The sequence below is a fragment of the Brachypodium distachyon genome, chromosome 4 (assembly GCF_000005505.3).
Source record: "Brachypodium distachyon strain Bd21 chromosome 4, Brachypodium_distachyon_v3.0, whole genome shotgun sequence".
NCBI lineage: Eukaryota > Viridiplantae > Streptophyta > Magnoliopsida > Poales > Poaceae > Brachypodium > Brachypodium distachyon.
Genome location: NC_016134.3, coordinates 24,777,953 through 24,799,020, shown reverse-complemented (window position 1 = coordinate 24,799,020; position 21,068 = coordinate 24,777,953). Strand labels below are relative to the sequence as shown.

The 21,068-nt window shown below is 48.8% G+C and overlaps 1 long non-coding RNA gene across 1 annotated transcript; it reads left to right on the top strand.

The window, feature by feature from the left end:
• The first annotated feature begins 9,107 nt into the window (after positions 1-9,107).
• Positions 9,108-12,818, top strand: LOC112272342. Its single transcript, XR_002966002.1, has 4 exons — positions 9,108-10,907; positions 11,692-12,144; positions 12,220-12,347; positions 12,422-12,818. It is a non-coding gene; the product is annotated as an uncharacterized LOC112272342 (long non-coding RNA).
• The last annotated feature ends 8,250 nt before the right edge of the window (positions 12,819-21,068 follow it).

Below are 21,068 nucleotides of genomic sequence, written 5' to 3'. Positions count from 1 at the left end.
CCGGAGTCCAAATCAAGCAAACAAGTACTTGTTGGAAAGGTAATTACAAGAAATTTCAAACGGATCCAACCCCACAAGGAGATTAGATACGTGCTAACCGCGGCCGACAAAAGAAGCTGACGGATCTGTTTTTATGTTTCCAAAGGAATTGTAGTTTGTTAGGAAAGTTAGAGATAGACTTGGATTTCGTCCTCCTCCTCAAGGTGGACGAAAATATCTCTCCCTACTCCTTTATATACTCCATGTGTTCTCCTATGGAGCCTTGGGTTTTGATTAGATAAATTTTAGCCTTTGCTACTTTCGTGTAATCACGTGTGTCGGTTAGACCACCTGTTTTACCGTTATCAAGTCTCCAACTATATTGAGTATTCAGATTCGTGAACCTTCATATCTCCTATTCGCAATTTCAGATTGCTTTTTATCTTGTTCTTGCTTGTTCTTCGATTGCTTGCCGGAACAAAGATCTTCGTGGTCAGGTTGATCGTGACCCCGCGGGATCAATAACTTTCTGGAGTTGGTGTATCGATCGCTAAGGCGCTGCCTCTTAGGTTGTAATCGGATCGTCAATGTCACCTCCTACCAAATTGATAATTAGGTATCTCATCGAAAGATCGGGACACCCTCGAGGCTATCATGTCCAACTTGAGGTGATCTGGAGGAGGAACTGAACAGCTTCGCCTTCGAAGCGAGTATTTTTCATGTTGGAGGTTGGAAGCCAAAGCAATTTATGGGAGCAAGATGGAGCGATGTTTGGTTCTTCCAGGGCGTGCTTTAATTTTGGTGGTGCTTGGAGGAAAGGGGGCCGAGGGAAACCTGACGGTGGGATCAAGATCTGTCGGGTGTGGAGATGGTCAGATGGACAAGCAGAACGTGGACCGTCGGTCAATGAAAAAGCCCTGGATTGGAACGGCCGCCAGATTTGGTGGTCTGTGCCACAATTTATACCCATATACCAATACCAATATATTAAATTGCAGATGGAGGTAATAACCGTGGGCGTTGACCGTACGTCGTCTCCCTCGCCCAAAATTCACGATCTCTTTGTCGTTGTCCCCTCTCTGCCACCTCCTCACATTACATCCAAGTCAAACACGAACTCTCCCCTCTGCAACACGACCTCTTCCTCACCCTGCCTCCTCCTCGCACGCCCACCTCGATCCGCCTCCTGCTCGCACACGGCACTCGCCACGATCCGCCTCATCACCAATCTGCCACCTCCTCCCACACGGCGCACTGTTCGCCCCGTACCACCACGCCACCAGCAGCCCAATCCGAGACGAACTCGAGCAATGGGGTGCTCGTTCTACAAAAGATACTCGAGCAATGGGGTGCACGCACGGCGGTAAAGCAGCAGCCACCGTGGCCACGGAGCAACAATGGCGGTGGGCGCTGGTCAACGCGGAGGGAAACGGGGGAGGGTTGAGTATGGGGAATGGTACGGTTGAGGGGGCGAGAGACTGCAGGAGCTCGATCGGGGGGACTATAGGAAGAGGAACGAGGAGGCTGCGAGCCTGCGATAGTGACCTGCGGATGGGAGGTTTTGGACTAGGTCGAGAAAGAAATCCGGGATGGGAGGCGGATTGGGCGCTGGAATTGTTTTCGGGCTTTGTCGACCAGCCTGAGCCGAGCTGAGCTCGGTCGAAAAGAAAACACAAACCACTGGGTGAGGTGTCAAGATATTTTGTTTTGGAAGATAAAATTGTCATTCAGAAACAAAACAGATACTATATATGTATGACCGGCTATTTAAACTATGCATATTAAAATAATTTTATCATCTGTGGACCCGTGACAAGCCACATGCACTTGACTTGCTCAACCATCATCAAAGTTCAGCGGTGTAATGCGTGCAATCAATTTTTAAAGTGGTCGTGATGACCATCGTGTGCGTGGGCCGTGACAGCGCACATGCGTTCCACTAGTAACGAGTAGTAATTCACATGTGTATTCTCTCTCATCTTTGTGTAACTTGATTAGCCCAATGTCTGTGTGGTTTCTATGAACTCAAAAGATGTAAACTAAAAAAAAATGTGTTTGTTGAGTAGATAGATCATATGATTCAAATTTGTTCTTCTTGTTTTGCAATTCAATATTATTTGTGCTAAATCAGCAAGAAGCTAGTGGTGAGCCTAAAGGTTCGAGGGACCATGCACAGTCACCAATTTAATCTTGGGTTTTTTATTTATGTGCCCCTCATTCCTTAGCTGTACTCTAGAATACGCATGCCTCATAACTGTGCTCGTTTCTAGACTTGTTCGCTTTCTGCTTCCTCGCAAATGCCCTCACGGAGCACCTGCTAACGGTCAAGCCCCTTTGACTGTTTCCTTCCGACGGGTGGGCTGCGGGGAGTGCTGACAGGTGGGGCCGGAGCCGCGTTTCTGGCGCATGGGGCTGCGAGGAGAAAGTGCAAGAGGGCAGTGCTTAACGGGTCGACTTAGCTTACATGCGGGCCAACGCATGCGCGTACTGACAGGTGGGGCCGTCATCGTTAATGATAGGTGGGTCGAGGAAAGGCTGACCGCTAGGGCCGAGCCAGAGGATGACAGGTGGGCCGAGCGAAAGAATGACAGGTGGGACGAGGCTTCGGATGACAGGCTGGGTCAGTGTCATCTTTACTTACATGTGGAGCCTAATTGCTCTCCTTTACTCTCACCCAAATCCCAACCAGAATCCTAAATCGGCGGAGGATGGAGGCGGCGATGTGGCAAGTAGGTGTGTAGAAACGAACGGGAGGCGGTGATGGCGAGCACTAACCCACCTCCGTACCACAACGTCGGTAGCTGCCGCCGATTCGCGGAGGAGATATTTTGCCGCGGGGAGCCTAGATAGTGATTTCCCGCACCTTCGGAATGGAAGAGAAGGCGGCGAGGCTGCGAGGCAAAGTCATCGTTGCTACCATCCATACAGGATCAGCGCTCAATCCGCCGGCCACTTCGGCTGAAGAGGTCATGGCAGCTCTCGAGCAGCGCTGCAACATCAAAAGGGGAGTGCGCATCACGGTATGTCCTGGACCTGCCAACTTTTTGATTTGTTTTGATTTGAGTGATGATTGCACAGCTGCGGTGATGCAATCGATGTGCATCAGGTGCCCTGCCGGCGAATCTCGTTTCGCCGCTAGACCTCCATCTTCCGTGGAGAGGAGTCAAATCTGCATTTTGTCGCACCGGTGGCACCCGGGGTACCACCACTGCGCGACGCGTGGGCCCCGTTCCCGAGTTCCCGGGAAGGTCTCATCCCGAGGAGCGTCTATGAGTTCCCCGGCAAGCTACCAGCCCGAAAGGGGCTAGCAGGGCTTCGGGGAATATTCCCGCCTAGGCACCTCCCGGGAAGCTGCTTCCCGGGAGGGGGTTACCGGGTGCTTCCCGGGGTCGATTTGCTGGGACTGGGGGTTCCCGGGCGCGTGCCCCTGCCTCGGGCGTGGGGCCTAGTGGACAGCGCCACGCGGGCGCATGGCGGGCGCGGGACGCGCGGTCCCACCAAGGCGAGGAGTAAGGCGCACGGCTCAGTAAACGAGCCGACCGACGGGTAGTTACCCGTCCGATCAAAGGAACAGTGGTTGTCTAATCCTACCCTAGGATCTTAGGCCCCTAGCAACGGAGGTGGCACCCATGCACGCCACCAGCTCACCGGGGAGAGTTGTATGCCTCCCCGTTGGACACTTATAGCCCATGCACCGTGGCACCTGTGGCATCCCCTTGAGTATAAAAGGAGGACCCATGCCAACAGTCAGGGGGTTGGACAGTTGTTCGGTTTCGCATTGTTTTCTGGCTCGGTTCAGCAAGTTCGCTCAGTTCGCTCGGTAGGAGCTTATTTGGCTCCAGTAGACAGCAACAGAGAGCAGTGAGGAGCACCTAGCCACTGAGAGCAAGCCCGGGAGCTTGCCCGGCAACTTGTAAACATTTGATCCGTAATCAATATCAGCTCAGACAGTCAGGACGTAGGATTTTACACCTCCGGGTGGCCCGAACCTGGGTAAAAACGTGCGTGCATCTGTTCTTGGACTAGCGCGTACCCCTAGCACTTCGTCTCGCCGGCCCCGTAGGGCCTCATCGGCCGTGACGGCGATCATCGGGTCTCCGCCCTAGATGGCCCTCCCAAACCTAAAAGGGGGTCGTGGCCGCACTTCCCCGGTGTCGGAGCACCGAGCGACGACACATTTTAGTTGTGCTCTTAGCTTGGATGGACTGATGGAGGATGTACAAGAGCTGGAATTTGTGAAGAATTTGATTAATCAGCTAGGAGGCGAGTTCGTGGCAATTCTGCCTAGGACTGATCCGCGTTGTGTGAAGCTCAGGGCATGGATGCGTGATCCTTGTGCCATCCCGAAGCGGTTGCTGATGAGAGTGCCTACTTCGGCCATACAACCAGCTCCTCAATACGCTGATGAGCTCATTGATGATTCAATTGCAGCGGGGGGAGAACCAAAAACCAGACATGATGTGTCGTTCGGGGTCATCGTCCACGTCCATGAAGTGGTCAATAGGTTTTATCTTCTTACTGATGGTTCAGACCACAACACCTGGGACTGCTCTGATTCTTCTTCAGATGATGAAGCTTATCTGGACTATGGTGGTTCTGGAATACCGCGAGGAGATGTCACTCGCCTCCATGAGTTCCCCTGTTTTGCTGGCGCTGTAGATGGCTCAGATCCTCCAAAAGCAGGGGTTAATCCATGTTGATGTTGTGTTCTGTTTAATCCATGTTGATTTTGATGTATGTTGTCAATGTATTAGTTTGTTGTCTGAAGACTATCTATTTGTACCGATCAAGAGCAGGTTGTTGCTCTTTATCTGAACCTGGGCATGTACTGTTATCGGCACTTATCATTCCTATGAATTTCTTTCGAAATTAAACTTCCTCCAAATTGATTTCTGACTGCACAAATGAAAAGCGAATGGAAAGTTTTGCAAGATAATCAAATTTCAATATGTTTCGAGAAGATTGACTTTTGTTGCCCAGGAAATTTATAGCGACATTTGGCTGTCCCAGCCCACCCAAATGGACAATTTTGGAGGAAGCTTAGAAAGTGAACTTGCTCCAAATTGCTTTCAAACTGCACAAATGAAATCCGAATGGAAATTTATGCAAGATGACCAAATTTCAACTTGTTTTGTGAAGGTTGACTTTTGTTGACCAGGAAAAAATAGCCACATTTGGCCGTCCCAGCACACCAAAATGGCTGTAGTTGGAAGAAATTCGACCTTCTTCAAATTAATTTCTGATTGCACCAATAGAAAGTACATCAAAAGTTAAGAACACTGGCATAATTTCAAACCCATCTGAGAAAGTTGACTTCGCGTTGACCAGGATTTAAATCCACTCAAATCCATTCAAATCTGCAGAAGTAAAGAGTTTTTTTGAACTTTTCTTGGAGGAGTCAAGTACTAACAATGTTTGCATAGTTCCAATAGCTGTTCCACAACTTCAAATCATGTATGTCGTATCATTTTGGCCCTAACACAACAAATTTAACTGAATTTGAAATTCAAAAAATATGAAAACACGTCCCAATTGAAAATGCTTTTGCATACATGCAATACATACCAAATGTGCTTAGTGTGCCAAATTTTACAAGATTTGGACAAAGTTTTAAATCTAAATGTCAAAATGAGTTCATTTCTCCAACATCTCCCTAAGGTGTTTCTGATGTGGTGCAGAGATAAATCCGGAAACTAGGACAGGTGGAGTACTATATTTTCTTACATTCTTTGAATTTCTGAGTTTATTTATGAAAAACAGTTAAACCCATGGAACCCAACAGAAATGATAAGAAAACCAATGAAGAAAAGTTATGTCTGGACCATACAAGTCGAGCAAAATTTGATTCCATCCGGTTCAGTCCAATTTTAAATCTATCTGTGCATGAAAACGGGGATTTCAACACACCAAAAGAACTCCCAAAATTCTATCTTCTCAAAATTAATTTTTGATTGCACCAATAGAAAGTACATCAAAAGTTAAGAACACTTGATACGGCCCAAGTAATGATCAAGGAAGATAATGTCACAAACCATGTTCTTACCGATGTCACATTGCCAGAAAAACCAAAGGAGGATACCACAATTGTCTACATTGGAGAGATACCACTTCAGATTTCGTGCTCCAAGTTTCCACCTCTTTCCACACCATTCCGGAAGGGTCCAGCATGTGTAGAGCGCAATAATAACTAGAACTTGAAGTCAGCTTGCAGGCGCAACAAACGGAGCATGATTTGAAGGCCTAAGTCAAAAGATATGAGAGTTCCAATGCAAGGTGTTCAACAATTGATTGCTGCGCGAGGCTCCACAAGTTTCCTCCTTTCCAAGGCAGATCCACACGTTTTTGAACCTTATTTTGGGTTGCTTTCACACCTAACTAGGAGGGATGTTCCTAGTATAAGTATTCCCCACCCTTCTACTTGAGGGGGGGGGGTGTTCAGATTTGAGAGTTGTAGACACCCATGTGTGGTTGTGTATGTGCTGAGAGCACTCGTGTTTGTTGAGCGTTAGATTTCGTGTGTGGATTGAAGGGTATGTCCTTTGATCTAGATAGGATCCTCATGATTCACCCTTGTGATCCTTCATAGGTTCACAAGTACTATAGTTTGGGTTGCGTCTTTTGTAAACCGAACTAGTTATCCACCATCGAATATTGAGTGTTGTTTCTGCTGTTCTTGAGTTGTTCTTGCTATTTCTTTGGTATCGTGAAAGATCGCCATAACCGCGTCCGCATCAACACTGGTGAAATTTCAAACCCATTTGAGAAAGTTGACTTCGTGTTGACCAGGATTTAAATCCACTCAAATCCATTCAAATCTGCAAAAGTAAAGAGTTTTTTTGAACTTTTCTTGGAGGAGTCAAGTACTAACAATGTTTGCATATTTCCAAAAGCTGTTCCACAACTTCAAATCATGTATGTCGTATCATTTTGGCCCCAACACAACAAATTTAACTGAATTTGAAATTAAAAAAAAAATATGAAAACACGTCCAAATTGAAAATTCTTTTGCATACATGCAATACATACCAAATGTGCTTAGTGTGCCAAATTTTACAAGATTTGGACAAAGTTTTAAATCTAAATGTCAAAATGAGTTCATTTCTCCAACATCTCCCTAAGATGTTTCTGATGTGGTGCAATGTACATGAAGTACACTGTGAAATTTAGATAATGCTCTGATATTTTTTATATGATGAAGTACCATTAAAAATTGACAGTTGCAGAAAATCATAATTTTTTGACAACTATTTCATATTATTGACATTGTTGTTGTTCTAGAAAACAACATGAGTAAGGGGTGCTAATGGTCGATGGCACAAGTGCGAGAATTGTATGTCGGGTGTGTATGCCGGCCTTATAGCGAAGGTCGCCGTACACTTGGACACGTCGATATTTTTTGAATCGGTTCAGTCGATCCTGCGGGCAAGACTTAGTCCTATGTTAGGAGAGGCTTTGAGGGGGTCGTTAGCCGGGTGTTTGGGCTGAACTCGTCTTCCCAAATCACCTATGGCGAGAGATCTCTCAGGGCTGCCTCGGACTTGGGCCGAACTTGTCTTCCCAAGTAGCGAGGTTGGGATACCCTCGAGACTCTAACCCGATCACTCTACTTCGAGTCGAGGCCGTACTAGACGGCCAGGAACCTCGAAACTAGGCTTCCTAAGTCGCGTCCCCGAGGTCGAGTCGAGGCTAGGCTCGACCCAAGCACTCGAGAGCGGGCTCCTTAGGTTGGTCTAGCCCTCTCCCCTTTGATCTTATTCCAATGGAGAGTGAATGATACATGCCTCTATGGGGGGTATTTATAGCCTAGGCGTGCAAGACAAAAGACCATGGCTACCCTTGAGGGAGAGGGAAAGTGAGGGCAAAGTGGTAAACTTATCCCTACACCTTTCTCGGCCCTACTCAAACTCCTCTTCTCCTTTGACCGGCGCCTACTTGGCATGGCTATGCCTTGTTGGCAAATTGACCGGTTTTTGGGATTAGTTGACTTGGTTATCGCCACGTAGGATTGCGGCCCAGCCCATGTAAGGATTTTATTATATTACAAAAGTAGCCCCCTTGAGCCGGAGGTATTGGGAATGCCTTCGGGTCAACTTCAACGTCGATGGCATGCTGGGATTCTTCTTCCGATGTTTGGGTCATGCCCACGTCACTCTTTTAGGGAGGAGCCACCGGCTAGGTGGGTTTCACAAGGAAACCGGACCTAGGTGGGCTACCTCGTGAGATACTCGTAGTTTTGGAAGCTTTTCCTGTGGAATTGAGACCTAGGTGGGCTTTTTTACATAAAACTGCGGTCTTGTGAGGTTTTATGCATCCTAAAGGCTCCTGAGAATTTTCCTGCAGAAAATTTGGGCCTTAGAATCTTTGCATGGAGAACCAACGGCTAGGTGGGTTCCCTTGCAAAGTTTCGCTTGTCTTGAAGTCTACTTCCGAAAGAATAGTCATTTTTAAGGTCTTCCTTGCGAGAAACATGGCTACGAAGGTCTTTCTTGCTGAATTCTGAGCCCGGGGGTTCTTCTTGCGGCAATTATGCAGCTGCGGGAGCGTCTTTATGAATCGCAGAATTGCAAGGGTTTCAACGCAAAATTCTCCAGCTTGTGTGGCCTTTCGTAATTCCCAGGGGTTTTCGTGCAATTTCGGAGAAAACCGGGGGCCTTGGCGCAAATATTTCCTAAACCGCGAGGGCCTAGTTGAAGTTCTCCGCACCCCGAGGGGCTCTCGGTAAGATGGCCGGTGGAAGGCTTCCTCTGTGCGTGCAAGCGCACTCGTGGGTCGCCTCGGCCAGTGTAGGCCTCCAAGGCGTGCGGTATTGCCCGACCGGGCCAAGGAGAGCCCTACGGGCCATTAATTCGTTGCTCTTTTTTCTTTTGGGACGAACGGTGGGTCGTGAACTGTTGAGCCCGCGATGGGGAAAAGAGGCCATGCGGCCAGCCCAGCTTAGGGACGCGGCTGGCCACGGATCCAACGAACGCAGATCGGCCGGCTGTGCCTTGGCTCGCCTTGGGGAATTAGGTTTTCCCTCGATCGAGCAAAGGGCTGGCGGCGGCTTTGTCGTTTTCTTCACAGGGAAAAGGACTGCGGGCCCTGACGCACAGACGCCAATACGGATCCCTCCGTTTATAAAAGTCGATGTATGTTGCCTGCTTCCTGCCCGTGGCAACCTCGTCGCCCACCCATGGAGTCGCTCGGTGGCTCCCGGCCGGTGGCGGCGAGGCCGAGCCCAGTTAGGGGCAGGCGCCGGTGGCCTTGGCGCGGAGGAGCAGCAGGTTCGGCGGCCTGGCGCGTCGAGGCGGCGTGAAGGCGAAGGTGCGGCGGAGCAGCCGGCTCACGGTCCTGGCGTCGACAAGCATGGGCCCGACGGCACGGTGCGCAGGCGCGAGGAAGAGCGTGCTGCGGAGCAGCAGGCTCGCGGCCATGTCGCGGACGAGCAGGGGCGCGACGTCATAGTGCGCAGGTGCGAGGACGAGCGCGCGGCGGAGCAGCAGGCTCGTGGACGAGCACGGCCCCGACGGCACAGTGCGCCAGCGCGAGTACGGGCGTGCGGCGGAGCGGCAGAGGCTCGGACGAGCATGGGCCCGACGGCATAGTGCGCAGCGGACGTCCCGTGGGCGAGCTCGCGGCCACGTTGTGGCCGAGTAGTGGTCCGACGACACTGTGTGCGGCGTTGCCCATTCTTAATGATAGTCTTCCGACAATGCTCCTGGAGTCGAAGTATCGCCGGTGCAATTAAGGAGCCACTCGATTCTTCACCCTTGTCGCATTGAAGACAAGCTCGGCTTTGCGCAAGGGGGAAGGCGACCCGTGCTCAATAGGTTCTTCGCATGTAGAGGACGAGCCGAGGAAAGGAGGCGCGGAGCTTCTTCCCTGCCCTCGCCGTGGTGAGCATCGCACGGGTGGACATCTTTGGCTCGGTTAGCGTCATGGCATCACTCCGGGTGCTCGGGCGACGTAGCAGGAGGTGGCATCGACCATGATCATTTTGTCGAACAGCTTGCGGGCGTGGCCGGCAAGGTGAGGGGGCACGCATGGCGTGACAGATGGATGTGTAGCAAGCTGCGAACGCGGGCGCGGGGCGCATGCACGACCCCGCATGAGGCCGGGCGCGTCATGGCGCCGGTTTCGGAGGCGGGTGGCGCGGCACCTGAGGCGAGGCGCGACGCAACTTGGTCATTGACGCGGCAGTGTGCGGACGCGTGGGGAGCCAGGCGCGTGCGTGGCGAGGCGCGGAGCCAGGCGCCGTCGGACGCCGGTCGCGGCAAGGCGCGGACTCCGCTCGTGGTGGGTCGTGGACGTGATGCGGCGCGACCTGAGATGTCGGTCGCTTGACCGAACAACTTGCGGACGGCCGTCCCTTCTTCGTTTTTTTAGGTTCGTGCGATCAAGCACGAAATCCATCGGGGTATGGCGTCGGCTTCGTGCTTGAAATCCATCGGGGTATGGCGTCGGCTTCGGATGCACGTGACGCGGCACGCCAGGGCGAGGCTTGGGGCAAATCGTCGAACACCCTTCGGGCGAGAGGCCGGCGGTTGTGCTCGTGGGCTAGGCCCTTTGCTTCAGTTGGCTGGACCGAAGGAAGGCCGTGGGCCTTGGGAAGAACGTTGGGCCACCAAGGGGAGCCGGGCTCCCTTGTTATCTCTTTTTGCTTTGTGCAGTCTGGGCCGACGCGCAGGCAGGCCGCAGGAGGGCTTCGGGGGGGTCAGGCTCCCCCTTTTTTTTTGTTTCTTCACGGCGCTGGACCATTTCTGAGGGATGGCACTCCCGTTTCTTTTATTGCTCGGTCGGTGGTGGAGTGAGGTTATGCGGCATTTTTTGCCGTAGATTTTTTACAGTTGCTTCCTTAGGAATTTTTGCAACCTTGTACTAATCTTTTGTGTGTCGCATTTTGTAGGTGAGATGAATGGGGTTGCCTCTTCATGTTCGCTTGGCTAGGTGTATGTTCAACAATCGCCCTTGGAGCTTGATTTTTTAGCGATACCTATGTATCTTGGGCCCTTTGTCGCAATCCCAGCACTTCGAGCTACGGCACTTTGCGACAGCCACGAACCTTGGGTTCGCGACGCTAGCTCTTGGAGCTAGACTTTAAGTGTACTTTCGTACCTTAGGTTCTTTGCCGCGACCATGGCTCTTGGAGCGATGGTACTTTACGACGGCCCCAAACCTGGGGTTCGTCGTGCTAGCTCTTGGAGCTAGACTTTAAGTGGTACCTTTGTACCTTGGGCTCTTTGTCGCGACCATGGCTCTTGGAGCGATGGTACTTTGCGATGGCCCTGAACCTTTGGTTCGCCGTGCTAACTCTTGGAGTTAGACTTTAAGTGGTACCTTCGTACCTTAGGCTTCACGGTCATGGCTCTTGGAGCTATTTTACTTCGCGACGGCCCCGAACCTTTGGTTCGCCGTGCTAGCTCTTGGAGCTAGACTTTAAGTGGTACTTTCGTACCTTAGGCTCCGCGGTCATGGCTCTTGGAGCTACGGTACTTCGCGACGGCCCCGAACCTTTGGTTCGCCGTGCTAGCTCTTGGAGCTAGACTTTAAGTGGTACTTTCGTACCTTAGGCTCTTTGTCGCGACCATGGCTCTGGGAGCTATGGTACTTTGTGACGGCCTTCGAGCCTTGGGCCCACAAACCTAACTCTTGGAGTTATGATTTTTTGCAGCAACAAACCTTGATCCTTGGGTTCTTTAGTGTTGCTCACACGCTCCATTACCCATGTTGCAGGTAAGATAGAAGGTGTGGATTTTTTATCACCGAGATGATTGCACCCTAACTTGGTGGAGGTTAGGGTTTCCTTTTTCTCAAGGACCATCTCGATATAGTCCGATCCTCTTGGGATGCAGACTTTTGTTTGACCACAGTCTTGGTGGTATTTTGCCCCAAAGGAATTGAGGTATTTGTTCAACGGAGTCCAATCGCATTGAAGCAAGGACCTTGATTGTCTGGCAATCTTGGAGTGAGCCGCCTAGCGAATCTTGGCGAGATTCCCTTTTTTTGTATGTTTCCATCGCAACTTGGTTACGCGCCATGTGACGGGTTTTATTGTGCTTGGCACTCCAGTCAAAGATGGCGTTTCAACCATGTCACCGAAGCCTTTGCAAGGAGGCGACGCCCTTTGTGGCGTTCGAGTTATTGGCGCTCTTGGGCACAAAACTCGAGCTCGTTTACCTATTTTTGGTGAGCATTTCTGCCTTTTCTTGCTTCGTTCACCGTTGGTGAATATTTTGACACCATACTTGTCTTCTTTTCCAGGTACCGTGATAGTTGTATCCGGTGTTTCTTGAGTTGACATTGGTGCCGAGAAAAAAAAGGAGGAGGCCTCGGGCTCTCTCCAAGCCATGTAGATTGCCGTGGGCTACCCACTCCAAGATTTAGACTTGGTGAGCGGCTTTCTTGCTTCAAACTCTTGTTGTTGAGCCATGAAGTCTTAGCATGCGCCTTTTACCTTTTGAAGGTTCGAGGCTTGCTGGAGGTCGTTAACCTCGTCACACTTTTGTCAGTCAGGCTGACGTGGCGCCCTAAGGTTGTGATGACCTTGTTGGGCGAGGAAGTTCCTCCGGAGCACGATGGTACTCAGTGGTCCAAAATTCCTCACTTTGTGATGAGTTTCCGACCTCACCCTTCCGGAGGGTATTTGTGAGGTATGAGCTTCTGTCGCCCTTGGAGTCGACAAGTCACCTCTGATGCTTGCGTATGTGCTTTGCACATTGTCCTTTTGACATAGCCGTATGACTTGCGTGTAGCTGGCCATATGCCTGCAATGCATCCATTTGTTTTGCTCCATGTATCGCTATGTTGTTAACATTAACGGCAATCTCAACTTTTAGCTCAACATGTGTTTTTTAGTACAACATTTCTTCCTTTGCGGAATATTATGTTTCCTCGAGTTTATACAGCTCGCGATCGATCGCTATTACTCGCACATTGTGCTTTCAATTGCTGTCGCCATTGGGATCCGACTCTGCTTGGGTTCCTTAGGTCATGGTTACGAGCCATGGATCCTGGTACCCTTGCGAGGGTCGCTATCGATATGCCAGTAGTGATCCGGACATTTCGACCAGCCGTTTGGAAAATTTCATGCGGAATTTTCCCTCTTCGGACTTCAGGAAGCTATGCTTTCCCGCGATTATTATGGAGCCTTAACTCGGTTATTATCACACAGGCCCGTGCGCGACGTCTCGCACGCGGGTAGCATGGATCTCTGAGGTAAGTAAGCTTATGCATAAATGCTTATTTACGGTTCTCCTTAAATGCGTTTTAAGAAGCTTCCGGCCCTTGAGGGACTGGGTTCTGCTTGGTGGATGGCCTCGGGGCACACTAGGATCCACCAAGGAACGGGTTGCCAATGAGGCAATTATGTCCGAAGATGTTTTGGGAGTGGGCCAACGTAGGCCTCCTAGCATTCCTTGGCGAGCGGCGCTGGGGCAGCAACTCTTTTTGAGGAGGATTTTCCTTTCGCGGGGTGCCGCTTGATAAGGTTCTCCTTTGCGGTGATGCCACGTGGGAAGTACCTAGGCCGGTGTAGGCTTCCCATGATAAGTTTGGAGAGCGGCACTTGGGCAGCAACTCTCCACGAGGAGGATTAACCTTTCGCAGCGATGCCACGTGACAAGGTTTTCCCTTTCGGCGACGGTGAGCCTCTTTTGAGTGCCCACACATGCCAAGGTAACGCATATGATAATGTGCTACCTTATTTTTTCCAAGGATGATTGTGCTCACATCCCTTTCCCCTCCTTTTTGAGGAGATGGCCTCGAGGGCGCTTATAATCCCGTGGCGAAGATGGCTGGCTTGGCACTTATACTCGCCCGAAGGGTCGGAGGCACATCCTTTGTTGCTTCGGCCTTTTTAGGCATAGAAGTGGCAGCTCGTTGCCGGCTCCAGGCATTGATGGGGAGTTATCCCTTTATGCTTTCAGGATGGCACGCGTGCTCTCTTTATGTCCCTCCTCTTGGCTGCGATGCGGCAAGGTACTTCCCACTTAGGGCTGAGCTCGTGCCAGAGCTTCAGGTCGAGGTCTTCTCGGAGGAGAATCGTTTTCGGACCTTCCTGTGGAACCGAGACCCTTGAGGCCTTTGGGTGAGGAGCCACCGGCTAGGTAATTTTCTCGATGAGAAAACTAAACCTAGGTGGGCATTCTTGCGAAAACCTAGGGCCTCAGGATTTTTTTGAGGAGAACCACCGGCTACGTGAGTTTCTCTACGAGAAAACTAAGCCTACGTGGGTTCCCTCGCAAAGATTTGTTTGTTCTTGAGGCCCATTTCTGAAGAAGCGGACATAGTTGAAGTCTTCCTTGTGAAAGACCATGGGTTTGGTATAAGCGAGTAGCATTCTGCTTATAAGTGGCACGCTTCATGAGGTCTCTGTCGGGAGTATCCTCAATTTGATGCTCTTCGTTTTACGCGAAGGCGAAGGCGGTGGTATCTTGGACCCCTTCCCTCTTGAAGTGAGCGCGTGGCGCTCGACTTCGGCCGAGAGCATTGCTTTTGCTCCAATACACCAAAAATGAAGGTGTCCGGCCTATGGAGTGGCTTGTGGAGGTGCGTATACCTCAAACCGCAGTCTTGACGAGCCTATTGGCTCGACATAAATCCTTCAGGGAAGTGTTTATGCCTTGATCTTCTTGGAGAAGTGGCAATTGATTATCGCGTCACCATGACATGTCCCCAGCCCCCGTTGCATGCGAGGGGAGGGCCCGAGAAGGTCTGTTCCCTCGCGGGCAAATAGCCATTTTGTCGGGCTATATTTTTTTGAATAGGTTCAGTCGACCCTGCGGGCACGACTTAGTCCTATGTTAGGAGAGGCTTCGAGGGGGTCGTTAGCCAAATGTTTGGGCCGAGCTCATCTTCCCAAGTCACTTATAGTGAGAGATCTTTCGGGGCTGTCTCGGACTGGGCCAAACTCGTCTTCCAAAGTAGCGAGGTTAGGATACCCTCAAGACTCTAACCCGATCCCTCTACTTCGAGTCGAGACCGTACTAGACGGCCCGGAACCTCAAAACTAGGCCTCCCAAGGTGCGTCCCCGAGGTCCAGTCGAGACTAGGCTCGACCCAAGAACTCGAGAGTAGGCCCCTTGGGATTCTCTAGCCCTCCACCCTTGGGTTTGAGCTTTGCATCATCGTTGACCGATAGAACCACTAGTGCAAGGCTTTTGTCATGGTCGCGCTTGGCACAAGATGATCGCCGCATATTTCCAAGTAGACCTTGGGTAGGAGTTTGGCTCCTTGGTCGAGGGCATGCATTTAAGCAAAGAGGCGACACCCTTCTTGTGTGGGACGCCGTCGAGTAGGACGTACAACCCAGTTTTTAAAAGCAGAGTCTTGGCGTTTGGGCCTTCTGCTTCTTTGTCCATCTCGCCTTTCTAGGCACGGATAATTGGAGTCATCCAAGAAGGTGGACTATCGATGACCATGCTTGAAGCGGCCGCCCGCGTACAGGGTTCGATCTCTGTGCTTATAGTGCTAGTCCCTGGATCGACTCACTAGCACACACAGTTCAAGATGTAATATCGAGAAACAAAGTCAAGTAATTTATTACATCGTCTTTATCCAGATCTATAAAGTACTTACAACTTTGCATAACCACACGGGTTAGCGTTGAATAATAACATGAATTGCTCACGGCGGAAAGCGAATGAAAAATTGAGCCATTGCAACACCACAAAGAGCGCATGTTGGAATGCAGGCTCGTGAGCCAACACAACGTAACCTTACTCAACGTCGGAATTCCCTTCAACAATTTAAAAGTTGCAGCCGCTAGGGTCAATACATTGAATGAATTGGTAAGTTCACCGTGGGTTATAACAGATTCCTATCAAATATATGCAAATATTGGCTAGGTGGAGTTTTAGGCTTTTTGGCGTGGAAGCAATAACATAATTTTATCCTACTACAATTGAATTTTACAGTAAGATAAATCTATTGGACATCCGGTAGACACACCGATGCTCCTATTAAAACTAAGGACATTGAGTAGACACATCAATGCTCCTAACCCAAGTTTAAACCATTTATTTTATTCAGAAGTTTGAATGAGTGAGACCTTACTTAGTTTCCATATCTAGCTGCTCATAATTCATCCATAACCGGGGACACGGCTAAGTACTTAGTTTTGACACTCTCGAGAGGTTGTACACATTCCCCACAAGAAAACGACGGGTTAATCCCTTGCTGTCCAAAGGGTAGAGTAGCAACGGCGTCGATCACGAGATTTTCAGAAGTAATTCCCTAGACCACGAGAGAATCACGCTCCACCTATACTGCTACATCATTACAATTCTTCGGGTCTACGTTCATACAACATACTCTATTCTCGCCAGAGCCCATATAGCATGTGGTTGTACTGGAAGCAATTAAAGAGGAACCTAATTCAGCCTCTGGTTACCCCGGGTGGCATTCCACATTTGCGACGCAGGCGCTTCCCGAATCCACGGGAGAGACGACCATGGACGCTCCCGAATCCACGGAGAGACGACTCAGCGGGGCCCATAGAAATGGACCTGATGTCGCATACAACCATAATACTCAAAGCCGCCCACCCAGGCTGGTTCATTAGTAGTTGATTTTAGCCATAGTTCAAAAATAACTTATTCACCAACAATATTTCTAGAATGAAGTGGTTCCCTCCCACATATATTTACATAGCACGTCTAAGCGTACCTACTAACGATGGCTATTGGTGGGGATATGATGGTGAGGAAAATCTATTCTGCTAGGACAATATAGCTAGCATAAATATGATAATTTAATCCTAATGCATTTCTACAAACAACACTAATGCATAAAGGATTAAAATGAGTGCAATAGTAGGTAATTCATGATCAAGGAGAAACTTGCCTTGTCCAAAGTTGTTGCTGTTCTCACACTCTTCACAAAGACAGGGTTCGCACTCCGAACAATCTAACAAACAAACGTATAGCAACAATAAACAACCACACAAAACATACAACCAATCAAGTAAAATTTGCCATGATGCCATGCACATGATGCACTCCCAATTTTGGTTTCTGTCACAATTTACTTGTTTAGTTGTTTAATCTATGTGATGGAAAATTAGGATCATGTGCAGGGTGTAAATAAGGAAAACATAAAACAAAGTCAGTTTAATCCATTTTAAGTTAGATTAAGCTAACTTTGGTGATACATCCGTTTTTATAAAAAACAATTTTTCCTCAGGTTCCACTGGATAGAGGGTGCATCTAGACAACTTTATGAGTTGATAAATCGTCCAAAATAGTTTTAAATCAATTTTTAGGTGATAACGTTCATAGTTAAGCATTCAGTCACTTGGTCCTGTTTCTGTTGTCCAAAACTGAAAACAAACTGTGCCAAAAGATTCTACATGCCATGAGGATTCCAAAAAGGTGCAGTTCGTCAAATTTGGCCAAACGGTTCAAAACTTGTGAGCGTTCGAAGTTCCAGAGGTTTTTCTGCAATTTTACCATTTATTTCATCTGGGAACAATTTTACACTTTTATTTACATGACACGTGGCGTTCTGTGATTCGCCCATACCGGTTTGGGTAAAATTAAAACACAACAGTCGGATTTCATTTAAAGGGTGATGAACGACCGAGATCAAAGGATACCCCTTCGATTTAAAAGATCTAATCTCGGCCGTTGGCAAAGATAAAACGGTGGCCGGGCGTCGGGCTCACCTTCGGCAGGGCTAGGGTTCTGGCGTGAACTTCGGCGGTGGCGGCGTCTCAGGCGGGGTGGCGTGTGGGCGTCTTGGTGGCCTCCGGGCGTGGGGAAGACGTCGGCGTGGGGCGGTGCGGTGAGGCAAAGACCTTGACGTGGTCGGTTCTCCTCGGGGACGACGGTGGACGCGTCTAGCCCCTCGGGGATGCGGCGAGCTCGGGTGGACATCTCCCGGGGGCTTTGGCGCACCAAAAGAAAAACGAATCGCGTCAAAGTGTGCGCAAGGACGAGAGAGAGAGGAAAAAGTCAGGCTCCGGGTCTATTGCTCACAGGTGTGACGACGGCAACCCCAAGACCGGCGGTGGCAGCGCCAAGTCTGGCGTGATATTCCGGCGGCTTGAGCACGAGGTGGAGTGAGAGTGAGCAGGGTAAATGGAGAGGGGGCTAGCAGCTTTATAGTGGCGTGCGGGGGAGTTAAGGTGGGGCTTCATGACGCCTAAATTGCGTCTTGAAAGCTCGGCCATTAAGGCGCGTTTAGGCTAGATTCTGCTCTTATCTCTTTGGGGAAGAAGAGCCTGACCGGTGGGCCCCAACTGTCAGTGGCTCAGATCGGGCGTGCGGGGCGCTAGCGGGCTGGCTGACGGGTTGGGCCGACGTGCGCGCGCGTGTGTGGCTGGCGGGGCCGGCTCGGCCCATTCGGCCGGGCCGGGCCATTTCCTTTTTTTTTGTTCTTTTCTTTTCTCCTTTTCTTTTTCTGTTTTTCCTTTATAGCTTTTGATTTTAAACTCCAAATGGACTCAAATAAATTTCAGAAAATTTGTAAAATCATATCCTCAAATGCTATAGCATCTGGGACTTGATTTCCTCCAAAAGTAAATTATTCAAAATAGTTTTGCTTATATAATTGCCTCTAGTGCAATATTATTTAAATATAAAATAGTTTTTCAACTCCAAATTAAATACCAAAAATTATGGGGTAGCTTATCTTATTGCAATAAATTCCAAAAAGATGCAAAGTAAGATTAAAAGGTAAAAGGCTTAATAAAAAGTTTTAAATTTTAAATCTTTGGTTTAGAGGTGCTCAAGGTGCATAAAAAGCATGATGCTCATGAGTGCAAATGCATGATGCAAAGTTTGGAAAAATTGGGATGTTACAGACCTTACCCCCTTAAGATGAATCTCGTCCCCGAGATTCTGGTTGGCTAGCAAAGAGGTGTGGGTGGTCTTCTCGAAAATCGTCTTCGCGTTCCCAGGTGGCTTCCTCCTCGGTGTGATGATCCCATTGCACCTTGCAGAACTTGATAGTTTTGGAGCGGGTATGCCTTTCTGCGGTATCCAAAATCTGGATGTGTTTTTCCTCATAGGTGAGGTCGCTCTGTAACTGGACCTCCTCAAGCGGAACAGTATCCCTCAACGGGGTGTCGGCCATGTCGGGGTGACATTTCTTCAGTTGCGATACGTGGAACACGTTACGGACGCTTTCCAAAGTCTCTGGTAGGTCCAACTTATATGCCACTTCTCCCTGGCATGATAAGACTCGGTACTGTCCAATGAATCGTGGGGCTAATTTTCCTTTGATTCCGAACCTCTTAACTCCGCGTATTGGTGAACTCTGAGATATGCCCTATCACCAACCTCGTAGGTAACCTCCCTACGCTTTGAGTCTGCATAGCTCTTCTGGCTCGACTGTGCTACTTTTAGCCTGTCTCGAATCAGTCTAACTTTTTCTTCGGCGTCCTTTATCAGATCTGGGCCGAATAGACTGCGGTCTCCTACCCCATCCCATAACAATGGTGTCCTACATTTATTTCCATATAAAGCTTCAAACGGTGACATTCCAATGCTTGCTTGGAAACTGTTATTGTACGAGAACTTGGCATAGAGAAAATTATCATCCCAACTGGAACCATAATCTAGAGCGCAAGCTCTCAACATGTCCTCAAGAATTTGATTAACCATCTCGATCTGTCCGTCGGTGATACGGGTGCGGGTGGCCCGATCTTTCGATGAGATTGGTAACTCTCGATTTGTGTAGGAGGTGACGTTGACGATCCGACTACGGCCTAGGAGGCAGCGCCTTAGCAATCGATACACCAACTCCAGAGGGTTATTGATCACGCGGGGGCACGATCAACCTGACCACGAAGGTCTTTGTTCCTGCAAGCAATCAAAGAACAAGCAAGAACAAGATAAATAGCAGATGCAATCTAAAATTGCGAATATACTATATCAAACCAATGTCTCAACGAGACGATAAGTTGGAGTCTTGACAACGGTAAAACAGGTGGTCTAACCGACACACGCGATTACACGAAAGTAGCAAAGATGGCTAAACTTTATCTAATCAAAACCCAAAGCTCCTTAGGGGGGCTCATGGGGTATATAAAGGAGGAGGGAGAGATATTTTCGTCCACCTTGAGTAAGGAGGCCGAAATCTAATTCTATCTCTAACTTTCCTAACAAACTATAACTCTTTAGGAAACAGAAAAACAGATCCGTCAGCTTGTTTTGTCCGTCACGGTCAGCACGAGTTGAATCTCTTGATGGGGCCAGATCCGTTGGAAAGGCCTTGTAATTACCTTTCCAACAAGTACTTGTTTGCTTGATTTGGACTCCGGATGCGGCCTGGGTGATTAAAACAAATTCGGGTCTCCTGACAGCTCGGACCCGAATCGGATTCAACTTTAATTCGTGATATCTTTCTCTAGCAAGCTCCGAATCATGTGCCGTTTGATTTGTTGGAAAGTGCACTTGATAGGCTTCACTTTGAATCTCCCTTTGCAGGCTATCACACTTCATCTTCACTTTGGACTTGTAAAGTTCAGTAAGATGCCTACATAATAAGATTACACAAGATAGTAGCTCCGCCTCTTTGCAAGTAACATATTGAAAACATTTTGTAATTGAATTCACCTGATTATAATTGTTATTAGATACACCAACAATTAGGGTTCTAATGGTTGTATCCATGGTTAGCATGTCCATATCATCCTCCCTTTCTTGAAAGGAAAGCCGTCCTCGGCGTCGTTTGTGCTGAAAAGAGACTGACAAAATAGACAAAGTGTGTGCATGGTATATGTATATGTCATCAATTTTAACTCCACTCCCATGCTGCACATTCGATGTTTCACGTAAATAAAACTCATAATAGTGCAAAAGATTAATAGTCATATTCCAATAGCAAGTATCACATTTTAATTTGTAATTCTCATCATTAAACCATCCTAATGTAGGTGAACAATAATTCAAAATTCTCAAATGGCGAGCTACAATATGCGTCAATGTGCAATCATGCCACAAGTTATTTGTCGTACAACTATCACCAATATTAGAGGTCATATCAAAATGATTGAGCATACACAAAATATTGTTGTCTCTCAAATCAAGAAAGTTATCACAAGCAATGCAAATCTGATGCACCAAAACTTTATTGTTGACATCATGTTCTCCAATTAATTGAATAGT